Genomic DNA, 10,042 nt, shown 5'->3' with positions numbered 1-10,042 from the left:
TTTCTATCTCCGTCCACTTGTATCTTCTGTCTTTGGGCCTTGAACAGAGACGGGAAGAGCTGACAGCTGAAGGGTATTGCAGGCCATTGGGCAAAACTGGGAGATCCCACAGAATCATCTGTGAAAGCACTAATATCAAATTCAATCACACAAGCTCTTCTGAAACAAATTCCAGTAGTTTTAAACTAGAGAAGTGTGTGTGTGTGTTTTGATGTTGGACATTGTTTTTATTGTGTAAATAGCAATTTAAACGGAATATGTAAAGAAACGGAACATAACCATTAGGCTGTCAAGTGTGGAGGGGGAGTGGTATTCATGTAATCTCACGTGGAGCCAATAAAGATTTTACTCTAGTCAATTTTAGTCAGAATTTATCTTTGGACGGATGAGAGTTGTTTCTCTCAACAAGTGAGCGTCTAGTGTGCACTAGGTGGTGGATACAAAGATAAATAAGATACAGTCACTCTAAGCTGAAATGGCTCACTATTTGATCGTGGGGGAGTATTTGCTGGGGATCTTGATGTTAAAGTATTTTGCTAACATCATCTAGAAGCAGGTGATTAAGTTACGAAGCTCTCAACCTCTTACCTATAATGGGTTTAGACTTGGTTACTGTCCTGGAATAGGCCCCTTTTGCTGTTCCTCTTTTGTCTTCAGATCTTGAGACCAGCATTCACATCCAAAAGGACAACTGTGATCAGAAGGAGGACAGTATTTGAAGGAATTCTGATCGGAACCAGGTTCTTAACTGCCATAGACTCTTGCCTGGTGTTGACATTTATATATACACACACATACTATAAAGCACTTGGTCTGCTTACCTGATGCACTTGGGACCATATCAGCCTATATTATAAAGAAAGTATTGCTGTGTCTAAAGAAGTTATACAAACATTAGGTCTTGTTCCTAAACGTTGTCCATACTGTTCATGTTCTTTTTTCAGGGGGAGAGGGCTGAAGTGTGTTTTCAAATGCAAGACAATCATTAACAGAGTCATTTACAAAAGAACTTTGTATTTACTGTAATCATTAAATTTATTAACCAATCACAGGCAAATGGGATGACCCTTCTTACTAGTTTATAGATTTCTGAATTGAATTCCAATTTAATTCTGTATTTGCAATGCTGATTTGAATACGAGTTTCTTATTCCTGAATATATGTGCATTTTACCCGCAGGCTAAAATGTTAGTTCTTATAAGATTATTTTCCTTGTGAACCTTATTTTGCTTCCTTTCTACTTTGGTCTTAATGTCACATTGCATGCCTGGATCTGAACAGCTGTCGGTTTCTCAGATCAAATAGATGCCCTGTTGCAACTTGGAATGGAAAACACATGGACATGAAACCCTAGTCCTTAGGGAATATCACCAGAGATTAAATGTGTAAAGGAAGCCATTAAAAAGCTGATAATCTCTCCTAAGCTTTGCTATTGATACCAGGTATAGCAAATAAAGTAAAAGTAGATCTAACTGCCTAGCCCTATTGGCATTCAACAAAAACTTGTTGCATTTGTCAGTGAACCTTTACAATATTTTTTCCACATTATTCTGGAGGCTATTGAATAAATACGTCCTTATTTTTCTAACAGCATAGCATCTCTGACAGAACAATGGAAGGAGGAAAGGAAGAAATCTAAATGACCAGTTTGGGGCTTAGCTTTGATACAGGAGATAAGGATAAGGGCACATACAGTTACCAACATTTACTATCTTATTTGTACCCTCTCTACTCCCCCAAAGCCTGACAAGATACATAGAAGGCAGAAATAGGTTTGTGCCACAGAATGAGAACGGACTGGTCAAAACTGAATATTGACCTTTGGTCCAAGTTACTTTGCATGTAGCTGACCTTGGTATGAAGAGAAAAGGCAGTTTATCTTGGTCATCATTGCTCTGTCACATGGCTTAAACAAAGTTCAGACCTGAAGTCCAAGGACTAGTCTATCGTTGTGTGTACAGAATGGCTTTTCTCCCTTGAGGAGCTAAGAAGATATGTCAGTTGTCAATTATGTAATAAACCACTGCAAAACCTAGTGGGTTAACACAATATTTTAGTGATATTCTGTGGGTTTCAGAGTGTTTCTTCTGCTAACACCTGGGTCACATGCAGCTTCATCCATCTGATGGTGGAACAGAAGTAGGTAGTCCAGAATGGCCTTATTTTGGCGTTTAGTGCTGGCTATTGGCTAGGGTGCCTTGATTCTTCACATGGCCTCTCATCTTCCAATAGGCTAGATTGAGCTCTTCACAGTATGGGGGATAGGGGTCAAGATTTGAAGCCAGACCAGAACTTTTTCTGTGCTCCTTATACTCCATCACATTGCTCTTGCCTTGTGTGTTTAAGAGGAAAAATATAGATAATAAGTAATATATAAGAATGAGTAATAATGAAGAATGTAGAAGAATGAATAATAACTTTTTCATGGAAAATTTGTTTGCTAGAAACCTATTTGGGTGCAGATAGAAGATAGGGAATCAGAAAGGGTTGGTAGTTTTCCTGTTTTAGATCTTGGGTATTAATAGAGTAATTGAGGTATAGTAAGGCCAGAAGATCAGGAGACCGCTGACATTGAAAAGATAGTTCGTTACGCACAGTTCCCAAGAGAAGGGGACACACCATGCCATGGGGACCATACAGGGAAGTACTAGCATTGGGCATAAGGCAGAGGGAAAGGGAGGAAGTATGGACAAGAACCTTCACGATGGTGGCATGGGAAGGAACAGGCAAGACCAGATATATAGGGTTAGGATTGGCTAGTTTGAACAACTGCAGTGGCCTGTGTGGCAGAGGAGCTCTCCCTAGTTTTCTGGTACCTGGCCTTGGGGTGTTTAGGGCATGTGTATAAATGACCCTGAGTGTGAGAGCTCCACAAAGGAGCGTAGGCTCCGGGTTGGTTGGTTTGTATTTGAAAAGTAGGCTCATGAGAGAGTCAGCTGTTTACTGTCTGTAAAAACCATCTAACCCTGGGAGGAGCAGTCCCTTCTGGGTCAGCAAGGCCCCAGATGTCAAAACATCAAAATACAGAAAATAAAATACATAGTGAATACACTACCATTACTACTATAGTGGGCTCTCTGTCCCTCTAATTTCTACCTTTACTCCCAAACCTACAGACGTGACTGAGATATCCAAAGGTAATCTGAACTATCTAGAAAATAACCAAGAAGGACGGAAGCAGCAACAAGATTTTTTTTTAAACCCAAACAACTAAATATCACCAAATCCATGTGCAAAAAGTCTTCAGTTTTATTTTATATAATTTTCTAACAAGTTCGGTTAGCTGGTTTCCTAATCCATAATAAATTACTAGTTAAAATTATGGCTAGTTCCACTGCCTGCGGGGTCTGGCAATATTTACCCTCCAGGGCCCCCAAGTAGTTAATGGGGAGTGATTCTCTCATATCACAACTTTAATCCACCCTCAACCACAGTGCGATGGTGTTTCAAACTTTGTATCTGAGGTCAATGGTTAATTAGAAACCACTTTATGGAAAAGGAAGTTTTAAGTTCGCTTTTCTGGGCAACTATTATCTAAGGCAAAGAAAAATGGTCCATCTCCAGCCATGTCAAATGACCCTGGGTACCCTATAGTCCTTGTGCCCATTTATTTCAGTGGCATGTCGCTTTACACATTTTACTCCATCTCGTACTGACCATTCCCAGCCTGTCACACTGTTCCTTGAGTCGTAGTCTAAACCACCACCCAGTTTTGCTTGGACCACTGCATTAGCTTTCTAACTGCCCTCGTCGTTAGTCGTTTGCTTGTCTTAGACAAAGATTCTGGTAAAAACAAATCTCAAACATGTCTCGCCTCTGCTTAAAAACCCCTAAAAGTTTCCCATTGCACTTAGGATTCCGTCCAAAATACTCGAAGGCCAGCACAATCTAGTTCCCGCTTGCTTCTTCAAACCCTTTTCACCCCACACTCCACCCTCTCTCTCTGATCCCTCCCCTCCCCAACTTTTTGGTTACTCAGAAATGTCAGGCTCTTCCCCTCAGGGTCTTCCTATGAACTTTAAAGTTTGTGTGTTTTCTCCTCCACTTCTTTTCTAGATTGTTAACTCCGTGTCATTTCCTCTGTGTCAATTCTCAGCCTCTGTTTTCAAGCTTGTCTGGTCCTGGGGGCGCCAGCTACATCCTGCACAGCTCCTCTCCATCCGGCACCTGCTCCCTGTAACCCAATCTGCCTGGCCACAGAAGCCTCCACAAATTAGCCCTTTAACATCAGCTTCTCCATCCCTCGGCCCACCCTAATGCCAACTTCTTCTGCATTTACGTTTTGTTTTCAAATTTGGTTCTTTTTCTCCTCAGTGCTCTAGTCTCCAATCCTTCCCCTTGTCCTTCTAATATTTTCTCTGGGTATCAATTCTGGGTTTGCACAGAAAATGGTATTTTTTGTTTGTTTGTTTGACGGACACCCATATATAGAGACAGTAAAAAAGCTTTCCTCCCATGGAGGACACAAAGGACCGGCCGTAAGAACTCAGATGCTTTCAGAAACGTTTAAACAACTGTCAGAGGAAGTTGATATAAGCCCTATGATCATACATTCAGAAGGAAAAGGCCCTTGAATTCACGAAATGGCAAATTCCTGTAAAGTACCAGTAAAACTACCTATACAACAGTCCCCAAGAAGAATTGACTAGAGGAGGAATACAATGTTTCAGGGCGCTGGGGATACAGGAAACAAGTGTATTTTAATCTGGCTCTGGCTGCAGGTGGGGGTGGGGGGTGTGGAGTACAAGTATAGGGAAATGTAACAGCATCGCTACAGGGCACATTTAAAGCTGGTCTTGCCTAGAACAAAGTGAATGACAGACTGCTGACGTGGGGAAAGTATTAAAAGCTTTTCTCTATCTCAGTATTACTTTAGGGGGTCAGGAAATTTATTTCAGACTTTAAATAAATCTGGCTTTTCTGTGGATGTGCTAAGTAGAGGTTAATTCTTTTAGATAATGAGTATAAGACCATAAAGTATCTTTTCAAGGGAGATGTTATCCTCTCTCCTAGTCTCCTATTTCCTACCTTGTCCTTTTTCCTACTATCCTTTTTTTAAAAGAATTATTCCTTTTATTACAAAATTTAATGGTTTCTGTACTTTTCCTTATAAGAATAAAAATGACAGCTGATGTTCAAAATTGGAAACAAGATAGACAAAAAAATCACATTTATTTCAATAGTTCAAAGTGCAAATACAGCAAGTCGGTTCACAATGTTTCAAGATACAGTTTTAGGTATAATGAAAACTTAACCTACAAAAATGAAAGGGTAAACAGCAGAAATAAAGCTCAATTTAAAAAAAAAATTCAAGTAACCCGGAAACCTTCAGACTAAAATATTCCACTTACAACAATTCAGAAAGGCCTTCGTTTATGGAAACCAGTAGTGCTTTGCAATCCAAAAGGACTTCTCAAAGAAAGAGAATCACCTCAAACTGGTCAGCTGAGGACAAGAGTGGAGGTTCTTGGTGCTGGCTCTTCCTGGTTCGGCAGCCTCACTCACACTGTCATTTGATGTGATTCAACCCGTGATACTTTGATGTTTAGGCAAATTCTAAAAGATGCTTAAAGTTCAATATGAGACCAACACCCTGCTAAGAGTTTTTGAAATGACCACTATATATTTAAAAGATTTTAAAGATCAATTTCAACTTCAGGAATATGGTGTTATTGGGGGAAAGACATAGATGAATACTTCTTCCATTACTTCAAACCTTTCTGTAAGGTTAGCAATGTGGCCTTTAAAACTTCCTCGTGAAAATCATACTTCGTTATCTATTTACTTATTTCTACACACACAGAACTTTTATGTAGAGTAGAAAAAGTTCCCACTAGGAAGATAGTTCAAGGTTGTTAATGTCCTTTGTATCCGTTGTTCATTTCTGCTTGTTCATTTCTGCTCCGCAGAAGCAATGTTAGCTACTCGCTTCAATTCAGGAAAAGTACCCTCAGGAAGGTTTAGAAGAGATATTTACTCAGTCTTTTTTTGCAACCTTCTTCACCTTTTCATTGTAGGCAATAAACTGAGAGTCTCTTCCAAAAATTCTATCCCACCATGTAAATGCTGAAGCGTAATTTCCAATGAAGTTCATGTGGTGGAAATCATGATGTTGAGAACCAGCAATGAAAGGGATCAGATTTAAAGGGTTGAGAGGAATGTCACCACCACTATGGACATCAATAGTGTCTATCGAACGAATGGTCACCCATGCCCAAAGAAGAATGACATGATCACCCAGAAGCATGATTCCAATGGAAAATCCAGTTCCGAAAATCAGAGTTTCCAACGGATATGCATAGTCAGCTTCCATCCCAAATGGCGCCTGAAATTCATGATGAATTTTATGAATATATTTTATGTGTTCTTTTGTGATGTAAGAGCCTATGCAGAAAATGGTGCCAGGTGTCCTCAATCACCGCACAGCCTACGCATCTTCCCAACAGCATATACCGTCTTGGCATTCTTTCCCAATCATAAGGAATATTAAAATACTCTGTAAAATAATAAGTTCCACAAATCAAAGGAAGCTGGATACAAAACTGATTAAAGAGAAGTACTTTAAAACATTTCTATTGGCTTTCTCATGTTTCTGATTTATTTTTCTGAATTTTGTACTTTTCCATGTAAAGTATAAATTGAAACAAAAATCCAGGTAAACAGAACAAGAAATAAAGGGCCTCATGAACTATTAAGGTTCCCATGTTGCAATCTGGAACTATTTGTAATTACTCACTATATAGTTCCAAGCATTTTTAAATGGTTCTTGTAGAGGGTTCTCAGGTAAAAGTGACTCTATCTACTCCACAGCCAAGGATGCTGAACTAAAGATGCTGATACTTTCATTTGTTGCCGTTTTTCAAATCTCTGCAGAAAGCCTTAGAATTCTGGATGACAGTAGGGGACCTGCAGGCCGCTGTCACCCAGACCCCAGCTATCCTTTTTAAAAAGAACTTGTGCTGTGATGGATGTTGAGAAGTAAGTAAAATATATTTTATTTCCACTGTTGTTAAACCTCGCCCAATCTACTCACACTGCTGTTTGCTAGAAAGACCAGTTTTTCACTGGACTTTTTTTTTTTTAATTTTTTTTTCAACGTTTATTTATTTTTGGGACAGAGAGAGACAGAGCATGAACGGGGGAGGGGCAGAGAGAGAGGGAGACACAGAATCGGAAACAGGCTCCAGGCTCCGAGCCATCAGCCCAGAGCCTGACGCGGGGCTCGAACTCCCGGACCGCGAGATCGTGACCTGGCTGAAGTCGGACGCTTAACCGACTGCGACACCCAGGCGCCCCTCACTGGACTTTTGAAAGATAGTTATGGCTGGACTCAATTATGATGAATGTTTTTTTCCTATATCACAGCCAAGGGTCTAGTCCTTCTTAATGGTAAGTTTCCAATTTCCTCAGTAATTGGTATGTTTGACTTTTATGTTTTATCACAAAACCATCAATTTCTCTTGCTGTTCAATGTATGGTAATAGAACTTGAAATTCTCATGCAATCTTTTTTACTTTCTTATTGATCTCTGTTTTTGTTTTCTGTCTCATTCCTAACAGATTTAAATATTTTTTCTTTAATCTTTGAATTGATTCTTTCTAATAACCAGCTTTTGGATTTATATTAATCCATTTTTCTGGTTTTGTTTGTTTTCCATTTCTTTTATTTTAGCTTTTATTTTCACTAATTTCTATACCTTTTTTTTTTTGGTTCTTCTTCATTACAAGTCAAAAGTTTATTTTCTGTCATCTGTCATATGATGTTTTTTCCTTTTTATTAATTGCCATGTGAATTATAATTGTTATTTTGATATCCTTCATGATTTAGGGATTATTCAAAATAGTGCTACTAATAGTCTCATTAATAGTGTTGTAGGAGATCTTAAAAATTCTTATTACAAGGAAAAAAATTTTGTAACTATGTGAGGTGATAGATCTTAACTAAATTTACTTTGGTGATCATTTCACAATATGTACCTTAATCAAATCATTATGGTATATGCATTAATCTTATACAATGTTCTATCTCCGTTATATATCAGTAAAGCTGGGAAAATTTAAATTTGAAAAACAGTGTTACTTGACTGCAGTGGTTACTTTAGGAAGTAGGTTCACTTTTGAGTGTCAAGTTTTAGTTTTATTGGATGCACACTATGTTTTGATTTATAGGAAACTTTATATGTACAATGATTTTTAACTGTTGTTTTTTTATTTATTTTTTTTAATTAAAAAAGTTTTTTTAAATTTTTATTTATTTCTGAGGCAGAGAGAGATAGAGAGCATGAGTGGGGGAGGGTCGGAGAGAGAGGGAGACACAGAATCAGAAGCAGGCTCCAGGCTCTGAGCTGTCAGCACAGAGCCCGATGCGGGGCTCAAACTCACAGACCGTGAGATCATGACCTGAGCTGAAGTCAGAGGCTTAACCGACTGAGCCACCCAGGCGCCCCATGTTTTTTTTTTAAACCAGTGGTGGACAAAGATGTTACTCAAACACTTAAAACACACAAATAGGCCATTTTTTTTTTTTAATTTTTTTTTTTTCAACGTTTATTTATTTTTGGGACAGAGAGAGACAGAGCATGAACGGGGGAGGGGCAGAGAGAGAGGGAGACACAGACTCGGAAGCAGGCTCCAGGCTCTGAGCCATCAGCCCAGAGCCTGACGCGGGGCTCGAACTCACGGACCGCGAGATCGTGACCTGGCTGAAGTCGGACGCTTAACCGACTGCGCCACCCAGGCGCCCCTACAAATAGGCCATTTTTAAATGGTCTCCTTTTCAAGAAATTTATCTTGAGATAAAAGTACACTTTACTTGCTCTTTATTCAAACATTTGTCTTTACAATTCTCAATAGACGTTTTTCTACAAAGCTTTTTTGAACATAAATTTTAATAGATAAAATCCCATTTCACCGTTGACTTATATCACAAAAGCACCCAATCGTCTACCCAGAAAGGAAGCCTTAGTTAAATAGACAATATTTAGAAAGCTTTCAGATAGGCTTTAGTCCCATGGGAATTGGAAGGTTAGAGTTTTCTTGATTTGCTCTCCATGATGAAATTTGCTGTAATCTAGCTAATACTGCACTTTGAGACAATGTAATTAACTTTGGATTTTGTTAATATTTTGGTTTCATTAATCTGTACAGAAGAGATTTCCAACATTTTTTTTTTTTTTTTTTTTTTTTTTGTACAGGAGACTTACCTTGGATTCTCTCCAAAGTGTTGTAGAGCAGATTTGTGTTTGGTTTAGGAATCACTACTCGGGGAGTCTTCGCTATAAAGCATGGTACGGGAAGTTCTTGTCACCTTTGCTGCGGCCATTTTATTTGTTTTCCCAAAAGTCATGGACTGTGGTTTAGGGCTACAAAGGAAGTCAGGGAAGACAGCAGTGTATTAGACATGGTCACATTCATCCCATAGTTCATATTCTGTAAAAAGTAATAAGACAAATACAGGAATAATTCTAAAACTATAATGTTGGGGCGCCTGGGTGGCGCAGTCGGTTAAGCGTCCGACTTCAGCCAGGTCACGATCTCGCGGTCCGTGAGTTCGAGCCCCGCGTCGGGCTCTGGGCTGATGGCTCAGAGCCTGGAGCCTGTTTCCGATTCTGTGTCTCCCTCTCTCTCTGCCCCTCCACCGTTCATGCTCTGTCTCTCTCTGTCCCAAAAATAAATAAAAAACGTTGAAAAAAAATTAAAAAAAATAAATAAAAATAAAACTATAATGTTAATGATCACTATCACAAGAGAGATGTGCATTAAGGGAGAAACAATTTCTTTCCTAGCTGAATAATGTCAGAGGCTTCCTTTTAACTGATTTCACATTTGACTGGATTGGAAACTGAGTAGCCAACTATCAGCCACTGTGGTTATAGCCAGAGAAATTAGATGGAATGGAGGGAAGGACAAAAAAAGAAAGAAAGAAACAAAGAAACAAAGAAAGACAGCAAAAAGGAAAAGAAAGAAAAAAAAGGAAAAGAAATCTTTGTGGCATGTTGACTTTGAAGTGTTAGAAAACCATTTATGCTGCTGGAAATATGCCA

At 39.0% G+C, this 10,042-nt stretch overlaps 1 pseudogene; it reads right to left on the bottom strand.

Moving 5' to 3' along the window:
- Positions 1 to 5,747: 5,747 nt before the first annotated feature.
- LOC115516627 lies at positions 5,748 to 6,859 on the bottom strand (annotated as a pseudogene).
- Between the last annotated feature and the right edge of the window lie 3,183 nt (positions 6,860 to 10,042).

This window comes from Lynx canadensis, chromosome B3 (assembly GCF_007474595.2).
Source record: "Lynx canadensis isolate LIC74 chromosome B3, mLynCan4.pri.v2, whole genome shotgun sequence".
Classification (NCBI taxonomy): domain Eukaryota; kingdom Metazoa; phylum Chordata; class Mammalia; order Carnivora; family Felidae; genus Lynx; species Lynx canadensis.
Note: the sequence above shows the minus strand (reverse complement) of the source record. Positions and strands in the feature narration are given on the sequence as shown.